The sequence below is a fragment of the Podarcis cretensis genome (genome assembly GCF_951804945.1).
Source record: "Podarcis cretensis genome assembly, chromosome: 15".
Taxonomy (NCBI): Eukaryota; Metazoa; Chordata; class Lepidosauria; order Squamata; family Lacertidae; genus Podarcis; species Podarcis cretensis.
The window spans coordinates 20,576,870-20,601,433 of NC_137185.1; the positions used below are offsets into that span (position 1 = coordinate 20,576,870).

Genomic DNA, 24,564 nt, shown 5'->3' on the forward strand with positions numbered 1-24,564 from the left:
AAGGCAATAAATGTGTGTCTAAATCATCCCACAGGAGTGGGGAAACTGGATCGGGCTGTCAAGCCAGATAATGCTTTGAAATGGGTTTCTGAAGATTGTCCAAGTGTTTTTGCCTGAATGGAATATGCCTCTGAACTCATGTCTGTTTCTTGCTTGAATGAAGGATAAAAAGTGAGGGTGTCTGTAGAAACTAACCCACTGTACACAAATACAATTTGCATTTATTGTCCTGCTCAATTTTGACTCTGGCTCTGCATACCACTTGTGTGTGGCCCCTGTAAGGTTGCTCAGAAAGGAATGTGGCCCTCTGTCTGAAAAGAATCCCCACCCCTGTGGGTTTAGATAACCCACAGTGATGCTCCTACCCACAAAAGTCTGAAAGCACAAAACCCATTACAATACATTTGAGCAAAAGAACAAAAATGATGTTGGCTTATATACAGCAACAGAGGATAAACCATTGCAGTGAAAATGAGAGCAGCAAACAGAATAAATCCTTCAACAACATGTAAGATGGGGATCAGGCAGCATGTCCTGTTCTCATCTGAGAAATGGGTGGAGGGGGGTTGCCACAAGATGGATGCTAGCCAAGTCTTCTCTTCCATATGCTAATCCTCAGTGCAAAAAAGGATTTCTTCAGAGGTGCATTCAGTCTTGTGAGCCTGCCCCCCTGCAAAGTGGAGTGGGGCAGTCCCAGGCACAGGCAAGGAACCTCAGTGAAAACTAAGCCATAGTGATGAAATTTGGACATCAAGTGTGTGAGCTAACTTAGTTGGCTAGGAGTCACCTCAGGCTAGCTCAGTGGTATAACCTAGTCTGAGTGATAGACCATGAGCTTCACATGCAGAAGGACCCAGATCCAGCTTCCAACATCTCTAGCTAGGGCTGGGGAAAATCCAGCTGGAAATCCTAGGGTGATGCTGCCAGCCAGTGTAGACAATACTGAGCTAGCTAGAACAATGGTCTAACTTCAGTATAAGGCAGCTTCCTATGTATCTAAAAAGATGTGCTGTGAAATGTGGCTCTTCTCTGTGCCTCACTGCTTATTAGGCTGGCAGTTGGGAACAGGAGGAGAGAGTGAGTGAGAGCGCGCAGGTAACATATTTTGGGGTGCCAGATTTGGCTCAGGGCTTCCAGTTGCTAACACCTTCCTTAGAATGATCTTTATTGACACCCCGTCTTCTAAAATGTGCCTAGGTCAATGTAAGATTCACAAACAAAAATTGAAGAAGTAAACAGCAACAAGTTTAGCATAAGTCTGGATTTCTTCCAAAATGCCAATGAAGTGTTTCATAAAGAGAAAGAAGAAGAACATATGGGCTAGGTAATTTTGATGTTATTTTAGTTCAGTAACCTATAGCAGTCTGTGCAACAGAGAGAAGGCTGGTTAAAAATAGGGTTTAAAAAAATAATTGCAAGGCACTGTCTCTTCCAGGCAGGAATACAGGACAAAATGAGTTAAACATACTTCAGAAAACACTTGTGCCTCTTAGATAGATAGATAGATAGATAGATAGATTCTTTATTGTCATTACACAAGTGCAACATTGCACAGTGCAACGAAATTGGATGTCATCCCTTAAAAAAAAAAAACAACAGAAGCAAAACAGCAACAACAACCAAACAAACCACATTCCAGCCACACCCACACCCACACCCATCAAACTCCCAGGTCACACTATCGAGTTACAGCATTCAAAAAGGCCACAGCTCTTGGATAGAAACTATTTTTCAGTCTATTTGTCCTTGACTTGATGTTTCTATATCTCCTGCCAGAAGGCAGTAGTGCAAACAGACTGTATCCCGGGTGAGATGCATCCTGCAGGATGTTGTTTGCTTTCCTAAGACAACGGGAACCGTACAGTTCTTCCAAAGATGGGAGAGGATGACCAATAATCCTTTGGGCTGTGGTTATGACCTTCTGGAGCACCTTCTTCTCCCTAGCTGTACAACTGGAGAACCAAGCACAAATACAGTATGTGAGAATGCTCTCTATGGAGCCTCGGTAGAAGGACACCAGCAGTTTCTCACTCAGATTGTTCTTCTTTAAAAGTCTGAGGAAATAAATTCTCTGCTGAGCCTTCTTCACCAGAGCAGTGGTATTTGCGCTCCAAGTCATGCCCTGATCGATAGTCACTCCCAAAAACCTGAATTCCGCCACCCTCTCCACCCGTTCCCCGTTGATATACAAGGGCTGAATGACCGCCTTTTTTGTCCTGTAATCCATCACCAATTCCTTGGTCTTAGCTGTATTAAGAGCCAGATTGTTCTCTCCACACCAAACACAGAGCCGCTCCACCTCGTCCCGATAGGCGGACTCATCCCCTCCTGAAATGAGCCCCACCACCGTAGTGTCATCAGCAAACTTGATGATTTTGTTGCTGGAATAGATGGCTGTACAGTCATACGTATAGAGAGTAAAGAGCAGGGGACTCAACACACAACCCTGTGGTGAGCCGGTGTTAAGGCTAAGGGCTTTGGACATATGTGACCCTACTCTAACCCTCTGAGAACGTTCTGACAAAAAATCCAAAACCCAGAGACAGGTGGAGTTGGAGAGTCCAATCGCCTCTAGCTTGGACACCAGTCTATGGGGGAGGATAGTGTTAAAAGCAGAGCTAAAATCCACAAACAGCAGCCTCACATAACTCCCCGGCTGCTCCAGATGGGACAGAGCAGCATGGAGAGTGGTGGTGATAGCGTCTTCTGTGGATCTATTTGCCCTGTATGCAAACTGGTAGTTGTCAAAAATTGGTGGAAGACAGGAAATAATGTGACGGCGCACCAGTTTCTCAAAGCACTTCATGATGATTGGAGTCAGTGCAACTGGTCTGTAGTCATTCAAACTACTGATTGTGGGTTTTTTAGGCAGAGGAACAATAGTTGACGACTTCAGGCAGGGTGGGACAATAGACTGGTGTAAGGACTTGTTGAAGATCTTAGTAAAGACCCTCGCCAGCTGATCCGCACAGCCCTTCAACACCTTTCCAGTGATGCCATCAGGTCCAGCAGCCTTCCTCGGATTCACCATCCTCAATACCTGTCTCACCTCGTGCTCCTCTACAGTGAATGAGGGGCCCCTATGGGCTGGTGGCTGTAATACCGACGTCTCAGGTGGCTCCCTCTCGAAGCGAGCAAAGAAGAGGTTAAGCTCCTCCGCCAGCAAAGGGTCACCGTCGACAGCACCAAGGTTAGGTTTATAGTTGGTAATATGCTGAATCCCCTGCCACATCTGTCTTGTGTTGTTGCTCCTTAAATTATCCTCAATCCTCTGTCTATAATCCAGTTTCGCCCGTCGAATACCCCTCTTCAAGTTTGCTCTTGCCACACTGTAAAGCTGCACCTCGCCCGACCTGAAAGCCCTGTTTCTTTCCCGCAACAGGCATTGGACCTCTCTATTCATCCAGGGTTTCTGATTGGGGTAAAACCGGATGGATTTATTTACTGTGACAGTGTCTGTGCAGTGATTGATATAGCACAGAACTGCCGCCGTGTGCTCCTCCAGGTCTGAACGATCGAAAATATCCCAATTGGTTCTCTCAAAACAGTCCTGCAGCTGGTGAATAGCACCTTCAGGCCAGATTTTAACAGTCCTTGATATTGTGGGAGCCCGTTTCCTGAGTGGGATATATGCTGGTACCAGGAACAGAGACATATGGTCGGACTGGCCCAAATGTGGCAACTGTAAAGCCCTATAGCCGTGATTTACATTCGAATAAACTTTATCCAGTGTCTTGTCCCCTCTTGTGGGACATTTCACATGCTGATAGAGCGTTGGGAGCACTGTTTTAAGTTCAACATGGTTGAAGTCTCCCGCAATGATGTGCACAGCTTCAGGATACTTGTCTTGCTGGCTGCTGATAAGGCTCTGCAGGCATCCCAAAGCCAAGTTGGCATTAGCATCTGGTGGCACGTACACACCAGTTAGCATAACAGCTGTGAACTCCCTAGGGAGATAGGCTGGTCTACATTTAACAGCTACAAATTCCAAATCTGGTGAACAGTGACTGCCCACAGTCTTAGAATTTTTAGACCAGCACTTGTTCACATATACACACAGCCCCCCTCCTTTGGTTTTTCCGAAGTCCATGCTTCGGTCATGACGATGTACCGCACAGCCTTCCAACTGAATAGCTATGTCTGGTATGGACGGTTGAAGCCATGTTTCAATGACAAATAAAACGCAGCAATCTTTTACAAGGCTGTTCTTTGCTGCCTGCAGCCTCAATTCATCCATTTTGTTGGCAAGAGATCTCACATTAGCAAGAAATATGCTAGGGAGTGGTGGTTTAGATGGACTCCTCTGCAATCTTACCAGGACGCCGGCCCGACAACCCCTCCTTTGCCTCCTGTCTCTACGCCGCCTTCGCCTCCTCCCTGGAGGCATAGTAATCCATGGAGAGCCCGGTGGCCTGGCTACTCCCACAGGAACGGTATCTGGGCGAAAATAATCAGCTCTTACAGCTTGTTCACACTGTAACCCGACCTTCAGAAGTTCCTGCCTGCTGTAAATCTTTCTTGCCCGGCCAGACATACTCAGAACAAGTAAAAATAAACAAAAACAAAACGCTGAAAAACAAAGGGAGAGCACTAAGCCACAGCGTCTGTGCGCACCGCCATCTTGGCTGACAGTTGATGACAGTTGATAGATGATAGATCTAAATAATCAGCTCTTACAGCTTGTACACACTGTAACCCGACCTTCAGAAGTTCCTGCCTGCTGTAAATCTTTCTTGCCCGACCAGACATACTCAGAACAAGTAAAAATAATAAAAAACAAAACAAAACGCTGAAAAACAAGGGAGAGTACTAAGCCGCAGCGTCTATGCGCGCCGCCATCTTGACATCAGTAGAATACTTCTTCTCACCCACTCTGAGAATGCAAGCCCCCTAACCACTCCAAGCAGATTGTGGGGTAGTATTCCCCCACTGCAGCAGGCAAGGGGCATGAACTTAAGAAGTTGCCACACACCTAGTCAGTCCACAGGCCCATCCAGCCCAATCCTGTGGTCTACTCTGACCGGCATGGACTTAAGCTGGGACTTTCAAAATGCAGGCTGTGGGTGGGACAATTTTGGACTGTATGGGTGTCCTTCCTCTTCACCAAGTAAAACAACAACAACAACAACATCCAACAGACAGGTTTAGCATAGCCTTCTCCCTAATTAGTTTGCTACATGCAAAAAGCTTTTTCCATGGGGCAAAACTGAGCAAATTCCAGGTTTCAGTAAGACAGAGCAAGGAGAAGCAAGGCAAGGCATGACAAAACCAGGGGATCTGATGAAGCAAACCAAGGCATGTCAAACCAGAGCAATGGATGGTAGGACTCGTGTAGCACCCTGGACAGCTCCATAGAGAATGCAATGCAGATTCATAGGAGCAAGATTAGGGTTTTGCTTCAGCTTTGCTGAATTTAGTAAAAAGGTGCTTTGACAGCATCTCAGGCCTCCTAAGATCTACCAATAATTACCAGGAAATAACTTCCAAGGTGAGACTATATCAGAGATGGGGAATCTCTGGCCTGTGGCCCTCAAAGCTTCTCTATTTGGCCCTTGGGACTCTTCCTCAGCCATACCCCTTCTCCCTAGGCCACACCCCTCACCAGCCCCACTTCACACTCTCCCTGAGTGTTTTTGCCTCACTTGATTGTGCCTTTGAACTCTGATAATGCTACTTGCTTGCCCGGGTGAAAGCTAGAGAGAAGCAGGGGTGTAGAAACTAGCCTACTGTAGAAAGGGAAAATGTATATTCCTTGCTGCACCCACTCGAGCCTCTGGTGGCACCCACCATTGGCATCTAGCCCCAGAAGGTTGCCCAGAAGGAAATGTGGTCCTTGGGCTGAAAGTGTTGCCCAACCCCTGGGCTATATAGATGCAGCACCCCTCTCATACCCATGACAGCCCAAAACTGTCCTGGGATGCATAGTCAGGGATCTTCAATAGCATTCTCTGAAACTGTGCAAACCCTCACCCCCAGGGGGCACCTGAGGTTGCAACCACCTCAAGACAATGAGTCCTGATGGAGAGCCAGTGTTGTGCAGTGCTTAGAGTGTTGGCCTCAGATCCAGGAGACCAGGTTTTGAATTCCCACTCGAGCATGAGGCTCCCTGGGTAGCCTTGGGCCTGTCACTGCCTCTCTGGCTAAGCTACCTCACAAGGTTGTTGTGAGAATAAGAGAAAATGTGGGAGAGAAATGCAATTGAATGAATGAATGAATGAATGAATGAATGAATGAATGAATGAATGAAATGGTGGGATCTACATGCCCTAAAGATGCTGACCTGTGGGCTGAATAAGTGAATATACATATATTTAATTCAGAATGCAGGCAGGGCATAGTTTGGTGAGTGACGTAAGGCAGAATAAGATGAGGGAGAGGAAGTGAGGAAGTGTTCCTTTGGAGTCTTTCAAGGAAGGCAGCATAGGAGTGCAACATTCTGGATATTATTGAGACAGTGAAAAGGGCCTGTGTAAACAAAAGCAGATACCTGAGATATCTTTCAGAAGCACCTTCTTTCCTTCCTTCCTTCGCCGCTGCAGAACTAAGCAGGGCGCCTTTTTCTTGCGGCAGCTGAATGCAAGGGCAGAACCGATATCCATAAATCAGCATATTACTCATTTTCTAGCATTGCAGCCTGACAGCTGTTACAAGAGCACATTGTTACGAACTGTCAGGCGGTGAAGCACAGTGCCTTTTACAACATATGTTGACTTTTATCTAATGTTGTTTCATAATTAGCCCCAGGGAGTCAGAATCTGGGCATCCAACTGGCTGTATGATCTCAGCTAACCTTTGCTTCCACTGGGAGAAAGTGAGAGCCAGGAGGGAACGGCCCTCTGTGACTTAAGGTTGTGGGGGTGGCAGGAAGCAAGAGACATTCTCTTTTAATGCCTTAATTCTATAAACTCTGTCAAATATATTCTAAAATTCTCAGGGTTCCTCAGCAAGTTGGAAGGCATAGGAAGGAAACCTCTAGAGCAGACCTGTCAATTAACCCACAAAAATGCCTCAGAGGTTTTTTTGAAATATTAAGCAGTATATAAATGCTTTTAAATCACCATCCTTATTATTACTGTTGCTATTATTTATACCCTGCCTTTTCCTCCAGGCTGGGACTCAAGGCAGTTTGCACAAATACTGTAAAAGGAAATGGGTAAAATGAAGAAAGCTAGAAACACATAAAAGATCATCATTAAAAATTATTAAACCCTAATGGAATTTAAACAATATAAAACCAAACCTGTTAAAAACAGATAATAAAAGCACAGCACTTTTTTAAAAAAATAGGGTTTCTGTTGTTGCAGCTCCTACCTTATTACTCCTGAATCCAGATCTGAAAATTCATGGGAGGGGGGCTTCAGAAAGTATTGCCCCACCACTATTAAAGTACAAACTAGAGATGTTTCTAAAATTCTCCTCAATGGAATTCCACCTTTGATTATGGATTTACAAATGACTGTCCTCCTCTATCTTATGCGAGAGGGGAAGAGGGTTCAGGTCCTGCTTTTGGACTTCCTGTAGGAAGGACTTCCTGTTTGGCTACTGTGAGAACAGGATCCTGGCCTGAACCAGCAAGCTCTTCTTATGCACCAAAAGTGGCACATAAGTGCAACCCGAATCAAATTCCTCCCCCATCCCTCCTGAAAATGTAGCCCTGATTTGCTTTTGGAAAGAGCTCAGCTGCAAGAGCAAGCAAGTTTCAGAACAGAACTAGGGAAGGGCAAAAATTGAAGGCTGCCTACACATTACCACCTTAAAAATGTAGCTAGGCTGTTCTTTTCCTCAACTCAGATAGAAGCTAGTTTGGGGAGAAATGCATCAAAATGCAGTATTTTGGATGGATATACGATCAATACAGATAGTGGCTGACATCATGTGTATCCCATTTCCCAAACCAGCAGTGGGAGTGCATTGGATGCAGAATAAATAGGAGTCAAAATCAATCTATTTTTGTGTCTCATAAGTTCTTTCCATCCCATGTCAGTATCACTATGCAATTAAAAATAAATAAATCTGTGAGCATACATACAAACAAATCATCTTATTTTAAAAATTTTTATTGAGTCATGAATTGCATCAGAACAACCTCTGAAAGTCAAGGGGTGTTTAAATTTGCAACCTAGTTGGTCCACTGGGGGAATCAGGCACTGCCCCATCGAACTCAGTCTGCCCTCAGCTACCCCCCACCATGCCTGCCTTCTTACCTAGAACCAATCCAGGGGTGGCACTGCCTGTTAGCGTCCTCCTCCTTCGCCTCTTGTGGAATCCAACAAAATTGCCCTTGTAGAATCCAACAAAAAGGAGGAGGCTGTGGACAAAGCTAGAATCCTGACTCACCACTGACAAACACAGATGGGGCAGATCAGACCAGTTTCCATCAAATTCTGAATTCCTCCTAAGGCTAGGAGACACTAGCCTTACTGCTGTCAGGGGGATTTTAAACCCCGCTGGCCTTTCAAGTAAAGCTCCTTTGGAATCCTGTTCCATCAGAATAAGTGTCAGAAGTATTCAGAAGGGGGATGTACTTTTGAGCAATCCCTTGCTCATGAAGGCTGCGCTACAGCAGAACTGCGGTAAATCCAAAGGGATTAAACAGTCCGAAGGGAAAGAATGAAGGATCTTGGGCTGAAATCATAATTTTAAAAATCTATAAGGTGTTTTTCCCTATCCCCAAATCCCCATTCTTCCTTGAAATGCAGGTGTGTGTGTGTGTGCGTGTGTTTTAAATCAATAACATACCCAGTTAAATATGGCTCTCCCTCTCCCTGTCTCTCTCTCCTATTTTTCAAAAGCCAGCTGGCTTGTTGCAGCAGCCGATCCCTTTGGCTTACCAACGGTGGCTACATAATTCATAAGCTCCCTACTAATACACAAATACTGTGTCTCCCCGCAGACCATCTCAGGCAAGCTTGTCTAACTGTTGACTAGGAACCACAAAAAGTTGAGGGAGCGCAACAGGAAACATGAAAGCTCGTTGGCCGGGCCTTAATTGTGAATTACGCAAAGCGGCACTGGCTCATGAATTATACAGGAGGCCCCGACGCGCGAGGAGACGCGGATGTCGTTCAAGCAATGGACTTGTTTATATGTTCTGCACCGGTGGCTTTGAACTATAGCTCCCTACTTAACTGTAACATCCTCATTTTCTTTGGAGCCAAGAAAGAAAAGAGGAAGATATTCCCAGCTCTGACAATATTTCCTCCTCCTCCTTCCCAGAAGGCTATCTCTTACGCGCACACTCACGCATGCATGCGTGCACACACACAAATCTTCACCTCCTGTTGAATACAGAAAGAATCTGAAGAGCCATGTTTGATGGCAGTTACGACACCGGGTGAGAATTCTGGGAGGGGGAGATGCTGAGCACTTTTCAGTTGCCTGGGGGACACTTTTTGCTCTTCATTGGTTGGGTCCATTATCTAGCCATGACGCTAGAAGAGCTTTGGGAGGTGTTAAAGGTGCTGAGAGTTGTTAGGAGACCCCCCACAACACACACATAGACAATCCCCTCATGGCATAGCTGTCAACTATTCACTTTCCTTGCGAGGAATCCTATTCGGAATAAGGGAATTTCCCTTAAAGAAAGGGAAATGTTGACAGCTATGCCTCATTGAGCTACAGCTCCCTGAGTGGTCTAAGTGCATTCTATATTACAAACATTAATTACACTGGGAAATGATGGGAAGTCTATTTTATTTTATTTTATTTTATTTTATTTTATTTTATTTTATTTTATTTTATTTTATCTTAGTTTAGTTAGAAAATATGTGGAAAAAGTAATTTAATATTTAACTGTAAATTTATGTAAGGTTTTTTTTTTTCCTTTATGTGTGGATTTAAGATACTATATGATATCTATAAATTTTAATAAATGATTTTTTTAAAAAAAATGAAGTGGTCTAACAGTCAATCTCTCCTCCCAGGGAATTCTGGGAATTGTAGCTACAGTCCCATGCTTTAAGTGTATGGTTGTATAAGCAGACATACAGTAGTCTAACACTCTAACCACTACACCATATCACACCAGCTCTCACTTTGGGGCCAAGTAGGACCTTTTGCCTAACACACATTTTGACGGGTTGGTTTGTATTTTCACCACACTGAACCTCTGATTGGTGGGACTAGATGACCTGCTGTGTTGCTTCTATATGTAACTTGAGTCACTTTTGGCAACTGGGCGCTGGTAAGGTGTGTTTCAGCCAGGTGACATGCTTTAGGATGATGGGCTGTCCCCGAGGCTTGCTCTCGAGGCTCTGAGGCAGGACAGGTGCTGCCTTTGAGGCCAACCTGCCTCATCCATCTGGAGCTATGGGGCCCTAGGGGGTGCTGGTGCAGCAAGACCTTCTTACTTACCTTTATGGTGTGGTCTGGGAAGCAGGTCAGGCATGCGTCCTGTCAGAGCTGCCTCCAGGTCCCAGCTCACAGAGGACCAACGCTAGGCTGTAGTTATGTACAAAAGTCTTTATTGAGATTCAGTCTCCATTTTAAAGCCGCAGCGTGCAGCTCTACGTCCCGACCTTAGACCGGCGAAGTCCTGTCTGAGTCTCCTCCCCCTCCACACCAGTTTAAGACTCTCGCTTTGCTCCACCTCTTCCTAAGTTCCTTTCTCCTCTGGGCCCTCCTGCCCGCTAGGGTCTCATCCTTCCTGGACTCCTCTGACGCTGACCCTGACGATTCTTGCCCCTCCTTCCGGCGGGCTTTAGGACCTGGTTCCCTATCCGGGCTACCTTCTGTGCCGCTCGCCTGTACCTTTGAACTTGGCGCGCGCGCCCAGCCTGCAACTTTCCTCTTAACCGTTAACTCGCTCTCCGATGGAGGCGTGGTCAACCCTGACTCCTCTTCTCTCGCTGGTGGTGCATATGTGGGCTCTGACACCTGGGACTCCTCCCTCCCACTACGCTCTGGTGGGGAAGCTGTTCCTGATTTCCAACTGCTGCTCTGGGAGTCCCCGCTGGCCCCTTGCTTCTGGGGTGTCCCCCTTGGGTCGCCCCTTGCCCTGCCCATCGGCGCCCCCTTCTGTGAATCTTCCGATTCGCTGGAGAGGCTCATGGAATCTATCGGGCTGCTGTCATATTCTCCTACGCTGCCCTCGGATTGCTCCCCCTCGCTTTCCATCTCCTCTCCTCCCTGCGCTCCCGCTGAGTCCCTGACATGTCCATTTCCAAAGGCTGGAGTTTAGTCTAGCTAGTGGCTGCAGTTTTAGTTCTATGTTGATATCAGTTAACCCCCATTGCTTCCTTCTACAGGGTTTCATCCTAAACAAAGAGGTCCTAGCTCAATGTAGCCTGTGTATCTCTCAGTATTTGGCCATCTGGTGTCAAATGCCTGGGTAAACAGGAATGTTTCCCAGTTCCTCCCAAAAGTTAATAATGAAGGAGACAGGCGCACCTCACCAGGGAAGGCATTCTGCAGCATCCATTCTGTAATCCCACCACATCTGGCAGGCCTTCTGTTGTCTATTGCTTTGCTCATCACCCGTACCCTGTGCCAGAGCTTGAAGGTTTTATTTTTATCAGTCGTGAATGACCAATTGATAGACTCGCCCTTTTGTCTTGTCTTTTTTTTTTTTTCCAAGAGGATACTCTAATGGCCCATCTTCTCATCTTCTGGTAATGAATTAAGTTAATTATTCATTATGATTCATAATGAACAAGACGATGCTTTAGCTTCTGGGCCAGCCGGTCTGCCTTGCAGGATTGCGAGGTTCATCTTTCACCCGTACGAGAGGCCACGGTTTCCATTTTTAAAGCCTAACAGACTATTACCATAATCAGATGAGACACAATCCATTGCAATTACCATCTCTTCTGCTAGCTTCCTCTCCCTCATTATTATTATTTTTTTAATCCAACCTCGCCTACAAGTTTCTGCTTGCGGAGTCTGCCGTGTTGGGTCAGATTCAGCTACCTGCACATTCAAGGGATACAGAGCTCCGTCCTTATTTTCCATAGTGGAGGCCACTTCAGGTTCTTGACAGCCACTAAGGGGCTACACAGATAGGAAAGGCTTGTCACTGCAAGTGGCAACAGTTAAATAGGGAGAAGCTGCCCTGAGCCCAGTAGAGATGGGGGCACGGCAAAGGGACAGCCTTGAGAATTCTGCCAGTTAGGCATATAATGACAATGCCCCAGAATAATGCGATGGCAAAGCGACAACCATAAGATGAGTCCTGCTGCACCAGGCCAGAGACTCATCTAGTCCAGCTTTGTGTTCTCACAGTAGTCAACCAAATGCTTACGGGTAGTCCTGAAGCATGACCTGAGTTGCAACAGCAACCCTCCCCAGCAGCCGGTGTCCAGAGTTGTTGTTGTTTAGTCGTTTAGTCGTGTCCGACTCTTCGTGACCCCATGGACCAGAGAACGCCAGGCACTCCTGTCCTCCACTGCCCCCTGCAGCTTGGTCAGACTCATGCTGGTCATCTTCCAGCGTCATAACTTTTATATGCCTGTTGTCTTTGTCCATTGAGTTTTCTTGGCAGGGATACTGGAGTGGCTTGCCGGTTCCTCCTCCAGGTGGATCACGTTTGGTCAAAACTCTCCACTATGACCTGTTCATCTTGGGTGCCCTGCTCGGCATAGTTCATAGCTTCTCTGAGTTCTTCAAGCCCCTTCGCCACGGCAAGGCAGTGATCCATGAAGGGGGGTGTCCAGAGTAGGGATGGGCAAATATGTCAATTTCAGTTCCCAGGATACTTCCTTACCCTCCAAGTCTCCCTATTTTCCAGGAACATCCCTGATTTAGAGAAGCCATCCCAGTTTCTGATTTGATCCCGGAATGTCCCAGTTTTTCTTAGGATGTCCCTATTTTTGTTGGAAACATGTTGGAGGGTATGGAGTTATCCGATCCCTGAGCTGTCTGGAGGCAATCCTGTATAGAAGGGACATACGAATCCCAAGAGACTGCAATCTACTCACAGGAAAAAAAGCTGGCAGTGATCTACCCATGGGGGGGGGTGTTTGCAGGTCAAAGTTGAGGGAGGAAAGTTGAAATTGTCAGCAAAAAAATTATGCCGATTTTGGGGAGAGCAGCAACATTAAATGATAAACAATAAGTCAACCCGCCAGCGGAAATTCCATTCTTGAAATCCTGCGTGGATAAAGGAAAGAGGGAGGGGCGGGGCCAAATTCTCCTTTTCCCCCACAGATGAAAATGAGCCTATGATCGACCACGATCGACTTCTAACAACCGGGGATTGACCTGTCAATTGCAGTCAACCTGTTGGACATCCCTGCTGTACAGGAAAGGTTTTTTAAAAAATGTTTAATGTTTTATTATGTTTTTATCTAGCTCAGAAGCTGCCCAGAGTGGCTGGGGCAACCCAATAAGATGTGTGGGGTATAAATAGTCAAATTATAATTATGGAATGGGACGTCCCTATTTTCATTGGAGAAATGATCGAGAGTATGTACTTTGCGGGGGGGGGGGGTAACATGATTTTTTAAAAAGTGGTATGATACTACTTTAAGTGTGCATTACAGGTAGACCATGTTAAATTATTTAATTGCACACTGAAATGTAAAACACACACACACACACTGTCTGAAAAGCGAGATGAGCGCCACAACCCATAGTCACCTTTGACTGGACTTAACTGTCCAGGGGTCCTTTACCTTACCTTTACCATATATATATATTGCTGAGGGTTAAACTTAGGAAACTTCCATCAGGCTATACTGAAGCTCTGTCAGGTTGATAATTAACTATTGAAGTTCTCTGCTAGCTTTCACGTGAGTGTTTAAGCTTAGATCACGTGATTAAGGTATTCAATTGCAAATCTCCACTTTGAAAGGGCCTTTGTCTTTTGTTCCCAGGCCCAGGGAGAGAAGGATGTAATCATGATGCCTCTCCAGGAGCAAATAGCCTTCACCTAGAATGCTGGCTGCGGGAGAGACCGAGCTTTGATTTTTGCTCTGATCATAATTATGTTATGTATTTAAGAAGAAGAACTTATGCTTGAATGTGCATTTGCTTTGTACAACTTTCTGGATGCATTGTTGATTGTTTTGTACCTGTTTTGAAGAAGTTCTGGTTAGTAAAGCTTTCAATAAAAATACGGGTCTGGACAATTTTTATTTCCAAGAGGAATCAGTTTTATGCATCCAATTATTTTAAGCTGTGCAATATTAATATGTGCAATAGAGCCTTGCTCTGGGTCAGCACGAGGCATTTGGCTTTGTAAAACAAAAGGCAAAATGGTACCTCCTCAGTTCCACAGACAGAAACCAATTGGGCTGCCATGTTAGAATCCTTCTTAAAAATTACTGCACCAGAAGGATGTTGGATAGCTTGGGTGGTGCAAGGCAGGCTATGTGGCAGTCACAAGCCACATGACCTCTGCAGCCCCATCCTCCAACACCTCACCTCTACCTCCCCAATCCCCAGCATGTGCCGCCTAAGGCAACTGCCTCACCCTCCCCAACAGCAAAACCAACCCTGGTGGGCAAGTATATAAGCCAGTTAAAGGGATCGATATAATTAAGTGATAAAGTTCTTCCTTGGACTTTGTTGCAGACTCAGTGGTGGTGGTGGTGTATATGGGCTTAGAAAAAGAGCACATGTATTTCTGTCAGGTTACCTGTCTCGCCTCTCTGCCACTTTGAGGAAGGAAGAGCCCCACCCCCCACTGAAGCCTGGAGTGGTAGAATCCTGGAGAAAGTTTCACTGCTGACTTTGCTAACTGTATAAACCAGCCCATCGATTCTTTGTCGCCTTTGCTGTAAAAGGGCACTTGGATTCCATAATACGATAAGCCTTTTCCCATCTTGCCACACACAGGCTTCTTAGCCAAGGATTTTGGTATTTTAAAAGGCTGGATTTCTTGAGGCATATATATATATTTCTGACACAAACACAACTGGAAAGGAAAACCTTAGGCTAAAAGCTTGAGGGAACAAAATGGGGTGGGTAGGAAATGCCTTGTGCATTTTGCGAGAGATTAGGGCCAACGTAGTTTTGTCTTAAGCCACTAAAGACTCCTAAAAGCCCCAGTGAAGACTGTGAGCCTCAGAAAACCCTCGCAGGGCTTAGGAAAGAAAAGTCAATTTAAAGTCAGACTAAAGCCTTGCTTAAAGAGTTGGTCGGGTTTTGCTCAGGTTCAGAGAGGTGGCAAAGGAGGAAGTCTGTGAGGAGGGGTTTACTTCCTGGGAGTGCTATGAAGAAATACTTTTGTGGCTCTGTTGGGTACATGAACTGTTCACAACTGTGATATTGGGGCATTCATATATTATGAACAAATATATCCATCATTGTCATCCTACAGGAGAATATTGCCTGATGAGACATTACCAAGAAAAAAAATATGTCTTAACAATTATTTAGCCATGTTCCTCAGCCTTGAGTTCACAGAAGTTGTTGGACTACAACTCCCATCATCCACAGCCAGCTTAGCCAGCCATCAGTGATGATGGGATTCGTTGTCCAACAACATATGGGGACCCCGGTTTGAGGAATACTGATCTACATGATGCTAAGACATGGCTGGAAGCCAATGTCTGGGATTTGGAATTTGTGCTGAGTTTTTGCACTGCAGAGGAATGGGGGGGGGGGGGGGACCCAGTAGCTGGCTCCAATTTAAAGTGCAGAATTTATACTTCAAAACTCTTAAGTGGTTTGGGCATGAGGTGACTGGACTATCACTTTCACCCTTATTAACCAGCTTGCACTCTCAAGATCAGCAACAGAGGTCTTTCTCACATACCCACTTCTCAGAACTGTTAAGAATGCAATCAGTATTTGTTGCTGGGTTGCTGCTTTTTAAAGTCTACAGATACATGATTAACATTTTTTTTTTTACATTGCTGTGATGTTTCCTTTAAGTTGAGATGAATGCAAGCTACATAAGTTATGTAAATAGTCACAAAGCACATGCAATTTACATTTAACAGCAGGCAGCGAGACAAATAATGTGATGTTTGGCAGAAGGTGACCTGCAGTGGAATGCAAACAGTGTTGGTTGTGACAAATGCAAGTCAGAACGACCTCCTTGCATCTGTAATGAAGGATAAGATCACCAGTGGATGTTTAGCATGGTGGCTGTGTTCTGCCTCCACTGTTTTATGCCTCTGCAATACCAGCTGTCAGGATTCACAACTGGGGAGAGTGCCTTGGCAGTCACATCCTGCTTGTGAGCTTTCTGTCAGGGAATCTGGTTGGCTATTGGGAGAAAGTGGTGCTGGACTAGACGAGCCTTTGTGATAATCCAGAAGATGGGCCCTTTCTCATATTCCTCTTTGCTTTGTGCCTGGTGAATTCACACACTCCAAAAGTTGTTCTGGTGCTTCTCCCAAATTTCGTGGAATTGTGGCAGGATAAATCATTCCAGCCCCCCTCCCTGTACTGAAGTAAAACCTTATCATTTGTTGAGCCGCTTGTTTAACCAAGCTGAAATCTTCTTGATTAGGTTTGTTTCTTTTGCTCTGATAAAGCAAATGAGAGGTTCTTTAAAACAAAGTTTAATGAAATAAACCAAAGTTGAGATGAACCAATAAAATGAATTTGGGCTTCATTAGGCAATCAAGCTAAGTGAATTAAAGCAAATAAAAGACGCATTTTATTCTCTTGCTGAAATAAATGCCTGTGCTTGTGACATAGGAGTGGATTAAAATGTTCTCAACCCTAGCTGGGTCGTGATCTAAGCTCCTCCACCTGTTAAGTCTTTCGTCACATACCTGCATTTTACAGCAAGATGGCATTGGCTGGATCTGTTGCAGGCCTGGATCTGTTTCAGTTCTTATGTCTTTGGTTTGCTGTGAGGCCATCCAGACTGATGGGTTTGTTTGTTTGGTGGGGTGTGTTGTCCTACATGTCATTGACCTGTTAATAGCATGCTAGGAGCAGACTGAAAAGGACCATCCACATAATCATTCCCCTTTTTTGGTTGCAGTGTGACGCTTCCCCAACATTTCCACAAGATTGTGATCCGGAGGGAGTCTTGCTTTGTTCTATTACAAAATAAAAATAAAAAAATTGGTACGTTTGTGGCATTAAAAAGCTACAAAGATTTCAGCAGGCTGTTATAGGACACAGATGGAAAATAGAACTGCATGTCCATCCTAACACTTTTTGTAGATGTAAGCAGCATCGAAAGTGGGAAGAAGCATAACTGCCCCAATACCTTCATGAGCACAGATCTTCACAAGTGCCCAATAAAAAAAGGGCATCTACAGAAGACCTCTGTCCTGCCTTCCACTCCTTTTGAATTCCAGTTTTCTCAAATTAATTCTGGACTTGCAGGTCCAGACCTGGTGAAGCTGCAGGCAAGCTGCGGGCTGAACATCATATTAGTTGTGATAAAACACAGGACAGCAGTATGTTGTTGTTTAGTCGTTTAGTGGTGTCCGACTCTTCGTGACCCCATGGACCAGAGCACGCCCAGCAGTACTGGGATTTAAACAGGCCACAACTTTATCGATCATAGATGTCAGCAGGTTTGGGTGTAGGCATTGGGTGTGCATCCTGAAATCAACCACCCCTTCTTCATGTGAAACACCCACACACAAGATTAGAGTTTGGACACATTTTGTCCAGGTTGTACCACTCAGCCAACATCTCATTGAGGCCAGCCACTTTCCATGAATGAGCATATGAGCAACACATGAAGAATTGGAGCCTGTAACAAAATGTTGCTCCAACCAGAGCCAGTGTGGTGTAATGATTAAGAGTGGTGGACTCGTAATCTGGTGAAATGGGTTCGCTTCCCCGCTCCTCCACGTGCAGCTGCTGGGTGACCTTGGGCCAGTCACACTTCTCTGAAGTCTCTCAGCCTCACTCACCTCACAGAGTGTTTGTTGTGGGGGAGGAAGGAAAAGGAGATTGTTAGCCGCTTTGAGACTCCTTAAGGGGAGTGAAAGGCGGGATATCAAGCCCAAACTCTTCTTCTTCTTCTTCAGACAGACAATCATGCCCCACCTCTTTTTTCTACAACCAGCTGGATTTTTCCACACAGCCCATATTGGGATTTTAGCAGGTGGGTGTTTTTTAACAGAGTTTGTAAAATCCGAATCATTATTGAGCTTTTTTTATCTTTTATGTGATTTTAAATATTGTTCTATTCTCATGTAAACCACTCTGAGCTTAAGAAAAGCAGTATGCAAGCATCTTAAATAAATCAATACATGAAATTTTAATCTCAGACTCTGGCAAAAGATTTGAGGGATATGAGAAGAAGAATTCCCTTCCTTGAAGGAAGCGGCAAACTTGAGGGGGAACCCAACATTTTCCTTCTATTGGATGTGAAAAATCTACAAACCCTCATCTTCATGCTCCCTTCTGACGGAGCCAGCAGGTCTTCCAACTGCCAGTGCAGTTACCCTCAAAGTTTGAGCCAAGCCAAGCTGAGCACAGTTTCTGTTGAAGCCCCCAAAGATTTAATTAGTTAAAGTCTTCTCCTCTTCAGCCAAAGGAGCTTCCCAGAGCAGCTTGCAAAGATCAGTAATAACATGACCACTGTCCTCAGGCTTCCAATCTAAAAGACACAAGATCAAAGGAAAATGGTTTGGGAGGGAGGAGGAAAAAACAAACCCAAGTACTTCTTAACCAAATTAGGAAAAGCCGGATCATATTGGATGAATGCATTTACCAATCTTTAAATACATTTCTCAAGATTTGTTGGGAATGGCTTTTATTGCTCCGCGGTTGACAGCATGGCATTTCGTTCGTGCCTAAAGTTGTTTTACAGGTGGTAGGAAAATATACCTTAGTTACTGCATGATCTTGACTGACATGAGCCCTTGTCCTCCTGGACGTGCCCTGCCTTGACCAAGGTCTGGGATAGCTCAGTCGATAGTGCATGAGACTCTTAATCTCAAGATCATGGGTGGTATAGATTTTCCTCCTGTCTTGGAGCCTTAGGCCCTTAAATTTACAAGGCAGGGATGAATTGGTCACCTATGAAGCTGCACCACTGCAGAACCTTTGCTTCCATATTCAGGGCCTTAGCCAGGGTGGGGCAGATACTGTGCTGCTGCCACCATTGGGGCAGTGTCAGGATGCTGTCAGCGGCTCCCGACTGGTTGCCCAGGAAAGTATAAAGACAAGGAAAAGTTTCTTACAGTCCTTTTTTTATTTCAATCTTTGTAGAGAGAGGATATAGAACCCAGCCTTTTGGATAATGGCATTGTCCCGAGCGAATCTCCACCCCCCATCTCTCCCACTTCTTCATTCCACACTTCTATGGGTGCGGCTATGTGTCCCCTGTCTTTGAGCTCTTTGCTCTCCTACTTTTAAGGCTCACCAAATTCTAGGAGATGGAGGGCCTGGAATGCTTTCTAATGACAACATGTCAGCCAGTTGCTGCTCCAGCTACCTGCTTCTCCTCTCCCATTATCTCTCAACTTTCCCCCTCATCTGCCTCTGAGCTGTGACCTCCCACAAACCACTTGTAAATCTATACAGTGGTACCTCGGGTTACATACACTTCAGGTTACAGACTCCGCTAACCCAGAAATAGTACCTCGGGTTATGAACTTTGCTTCAGGATGAGAACAGCAATTGTGCTCCGGCGGCGCGGCGGCAGCAGGAAGCCCCATTAGCTAAAGTGGTACCTCAGGTTAAGAGAAGTTTCAGGTTAAGAACGGACCTCCAGAATGAATTAAGTTCTTAAATCGAGGTACCACTGTACTGTCTTCCTACTCCTCCTCCTCCTCCCTGGGAGGGTCAGGATGGGGAGGCAGTCTCCACCATTCCTCCTCTGCCCGGTCCCTGACAGGCAATTATTGACCCCATCATATGGCAGCTTCCATTTAAAGCTAGGGTGGGTGCAATGACACAATGGCCCTCTTTGTCTCCATGTCACCACTGCGCCAGCCCTCAATTTCCCTTCCCTCACGTGATTTCCCCCAACAGAGAATGAATCATGAGCGACAGTGGGTTTTTCTTTTGGGGAAACAGGTTGCAAACAAACTTTATTATAACAGATGTAAACAAGGAGTTTTGGTTCTTCTTTCTTCCACAGAAATGTAACAAACCATGAGGTTATTCATGGCACAGTGCTGTTGCTTTTTATTAAAATGCATACTGTCTCAAGTTATAGGCTGTATGCTGTTCAGGCTTGAAGTTACTTTCTTTTACACAACTTTCATAGATCAGACTTCTCCACACACACTTCAGGAACTTAGGGTTTTAACTGGACTGTTTCCCTTACAGACCCCCAAATCCTCCTTGGCCTCAGAATCACTACTGCCCTTTCCTGTCAGAGTATTCCCTCTGAGGACCCTTTTTTTCCTATAAACACCATAGGGGACTTTTCTATTTAAACAGGGTTCTGCGATTCAGAACCTTAGAGCATATACTGAGAGTTCTCGGCTCTCCTCAGCTCTACCACCTGTCAGAACGAACCATCCTGACAGAATCCCTCTCACAGACCGAATCCCTCACACACACTCCTCACTCCACTCCAACTGCCTCCCTTAGAACTATGGCCAATCAGGAGATGTTGCTAGTTAACTGTTTGCTGGCGGGGGTGGGGATGGGGGACAATGACTCAACCTGCTCAGAAAACAAACTTTTCAGTCACAGTGGGCACCTCAGACACAGGGGGCAAATGTGGCCCTCCAAGTCTCTCTATCTTGCTCTTGGGACACTTCCCAGCCCCAGTGGCGTAGCGTGGGGGGTGCAGGGGGGGCCGGCCGCACCGGGCGCAACATCTGGGGGTTAGGGTTAGGGGCGCAAATCCATGGGTTAGGGGGTGCAAATCCATGGGTTAGGGGGTGCAAATTACTTGCCTTGCCCCGGGTGCTGACAACCCACGCTACGCCACTGCCCAGCCCACACCCTTCATCAGCCCTGCTCCATCAGCCACAGGCAGCATGGTCAGTGGTCAGGATGATGGCAGCTGCTTCCAGCAATGTCTGGAGGGCCCTAGGGTGGGCAAGGCTGAGCCAGAAGATTGCTTTCTAAATGGCCAGCTGCATTGTTGACCCAAACAGGACAAGTTCACATTCTGCATTAATCACATCTGTGCCCACAGTCAATCCTGCCATAGAAACTTTAAAAGCTGCTTTAGTCAGGCTCACTGGTCCATCTAGATCAGTATTGTCTGCACCATTGGTGGTGTATCTCTAGCCTGTGGGCCATCTTTGGCCCACCAGGAAGTCTAAGGTGGCCCATGGGGCCTTTTCCCCCAAACCATGCCCACCTGTCCATCTGCTGACACCACTGGGTGATGAGCAGGGAAATAGAGTTCAATCCTTCTTAGGGCTGCTTCAGGAGCACACTTCCTGCATGGAATGTGTTGGTGAAGTGGACCCCTGCAGCCAGCAATATTGTTCCCTCCATTCATCAGCTGGTGAGCGAAGGATCCAAGGCTCCTCACTTTGGCTGTATGCACCTATTCCCCCACCAAAGCGAGGTTTTTTGAAAGTCCTTTCGTAAACAGCGCTGCACCACTCAGGGTTTTGGAGGTTCAGAGAGCAGTGCTGGGCCATTTGCAAAAGGGCTTTCAAACAGCCCTTTGCTCACCAACCAACAAGCACTGACTCACCAGAGTTTCGGGGGGGGGGGCATTCCCAGCCCTACATGGAGATGCACTTGGGGACTGAACCTGCAGCCCTCTGAATGCAAGGCAGGTGCTCTACCACTAAGCTGTGCTCCTTTGCCAAAATACTCTGGTATTTAGATCCTTTGTTTTAAGATGTGACCATTCCCCCATCATCTCCATGCCCCCACCCTCCCCCGAAAAAATCCTGAACTGTGTTGTATGATTCATCCACGGAGCAACTTGAACCAGAGGAATTAGGTCCAACTCTGTTTAGTGATGGCACTGGAATACTAAAGTCAGCAAGGGAGCGTTTGCCTGGAGAGATTGGGAGTGGGGCGGGGGCACGGAGAGAGTGTTCAGTTTATGTTTGTCAGAGTCACAGAGGAAAATCTAATTAAAGATGGCGTCCGAGCTTGGCAAAGACTGTAGATGGTGCCAGAATATAAAACACAGCTCCTACCCACAGATCAGAAGGCAATATTAATAAACCCATGGAGAGGGGATGGCAGGATCAGCCGGTAATATTGATAAAATGCAAAGCAAAGACAAAGCGTCCAGGGAATATTGGATGGCAGGACTGATAAAAAATGAAATAGGGGCCATTTCGACAGGGGTTGGTGACAATATTTCTCCGCCTCCTGCCAGCGTTGCTCTGGTCATTTCCCAGGAGGAAGCATTCATTCCATAGCAGGGAAGGGGGAACCTCAGGCTTGGAGAGCAACTGTGCCCAGAGGCGGAGCTAGCTGCTCCAGCACCCAGAGCGGCATACATGCTGTGCACCCAGGGGTGGAGCTAGCTGCCCATGGGTGTGTGGTGAGTGTCCCAGGGGGTGGCACGGCAAATTCACACACACCCCCAGGGATGACACCCAGGATGGACTGCACCCACCGCACCCCCTTCCTCTGCCAGTGACTGTGCCCCCCATTCAGCCCTCAGGACTCTCCCCAGGCCATGCCCCTCACCCAGTCCTGCTTTGCATCCCCATCTAATGTTCTTGCATAGCTGGAGTGTGCCCTTGAACTTAGATCATGCCTCTTGCTTTCTTGAGTGGAAGATAGAGAGTGGGAGATGTGCCTATAGAATCAAGCCCACTGTGCAAAAGAGAGCCGGCGTGGTGTAGTGGTTAGAGTGTCAGACTAGGACCTGGGAGACCAGGGTTCAAATCCACACTCTGCCATTAAGCTTACTGGGTTTGACTTTGGGCCAGTCACTGTTCCTAAGACAGCGCTACCTCACAGGGCTGTTGTGAGAATTAAATGAAGAGGTGGGAAACCATGTGCGCTATAGTGAAACACGATAAATAGTAATAAAGATGTCCTTCGCATTTGTCACTCTTCCCACACGTTGTAACAGGCTATATATGCTTTCCTGGCACCTGTAGGGTATTGGTGTGTTCCTTCTTTTTAGGTGTGTGTGGATGAAAACTAATATTGCCACAACTTTGAAGTTCTCGAGGGTGTTTTGTGGGGAGGGGATGGGTTGTTTGCCTTTGTGTATGTTCAATTAAAGGTATGCAAATTTAAAATTGCCTATCCAGATGGCAACCGTACAGATCGGCAGCTCTGAAACATGATCACAGTGAGCCACCCTTAGTTTAAATTAAAACTATTCAAGCCACAGCTTGCACAAGCACATATTTATGGGGAGGAAATCAATGCATGGTGGTTTATCCCGGCTTATTGCTGCTTCTGGGCTGCAGGGGATCGCTTAGAAAACCTCCATGTACAGAGCCAGTATATCTTTGATTACCAGTTTTCTGGGCTGGGATGGTAGGAATAACAAGGTAAGTCCACCTTTTTATGTTCTGCTTGAGATCTTCTAAACACACACACACACACACAGAGAGAGAGAGAGAGAGAGAGAGAGAGAGAGAGAGAGAGATGAAAATAGATTGATAGATTGCAGGGCCACATAGACACAGATCTGATCCAAAAAAGGGAATTATTAGGTTCATGTTTTCAAATACCTGAGAACCGAGTGTCACCTGTCCATTTCTCATGGAAGTCCCTCTTCCCTGCAAACAGTGATTGAAGGATTTTGTGGCCTTGTTGCCTATGCAGATAGTGCTTCAAGTTGACTGCAGCAATGGCATTATCGGCACATTTCAGGGGGAGAGTGGCTGCAGCATCAGGGGCAATTTGAACAGCAATTATGATCTACACAGGACAAGAGGAAGAGGCACACGAGCCCTGGGAGCCCTGGGCTGCCCACCCGTAATTTTGGTGCATGAATCAAACACACCAGGAAGGGAAGAATGTATTGAGGCCAGTTGCCATGCATGGCAAATGGATAGATAGACAGACAGACTAGCTCCAGAGCAGAATCACTGACCTGAAATGACCAGCTTATTGCTCACAATGCATTCTGATCCAACCTAACAGGACCAATACAATTGAGGAATGACCGTGGCTCCGTGGTTTGAGCATCTACCTTGCATGCAGAAGGTCTCAAGTTCAATCCCTGGCATCTTTGAGTAGGACTGGGAGACATTCCATGTCTGAAACCCGGGAGGGTTACTGCCGGTCCGTGTAGACAATATTAGCTGGATTGGTGAGTTGACACAGTCTGCTGCACCAGTTGGGTTTCTGTTTGCTTCTGCTTTTGGGGAGCGTGGCTCAGCTTTTGTGCTGAGCTCCACTCCCAAACTTCTAAACTCCTCCCAGAGCCCCACCCCAAACTGTTGGCTCTGCCCCCCAGGTGTCAAACTGCTTTCTTTAGAGAGCTTGCAATGTTTGGTTTCTAGGGGAGAGAGGAAAAGAGGTGCCATCCTGCAAGCTGGGCTACCCTTCCCATTGTCCAGTGTGTTGTGATTGCCTGTCTTCATTCCGTGCTGGAGAATGCAGAGGGGTCAGGCGATCAGCTGCCCTTGCTTTGGGCTCTGGGCTCGGATAACAGGATTTGTCAAACAAAAGCACAGACCGCCATGCAGCAGAGAGGGGAGGGAGGAAGATGAGCAGCGATGGAAAGCCCAGGGCAAGATGAGTCCGCAGCAGGAGAAGAAGAAAAGGCGCTTTGTGTCATCTATTCTGTGCTCCTTTTTTCTACCTTCAAAGGGGCATTTGTGTCTGGTAATGTGAATAAATAGTTAT

The 24,564-nt window shown here is 46.2% G+C and overlaps 1 long non-coding RNA gene across 2 annotated transcripts; it reads right to left on the bottom strand.

The window, feature by feature from the left end:
- Positions 1 to 18,097: 18,097 nt before the first annotated feature.
- On the bottom strand, positions 18,098 to 24,564 carry LOC307203672. Of its 2 annotated transcripts, none has more exons than XR_013833320.1 (2): positions 23,906 to 24,564; positions 18,098 to 18,463 (listed from the first exon to the last, which is right to left on the bottom strand). It is a non-coding gene; the product is annotated as an uncharacterized lncRNA (long non-coding RNA). The 2 variants fall into 2 exon arrangements; XR_013833321.1 differs by having other exon boundaries at positions 23,807 to 24,564.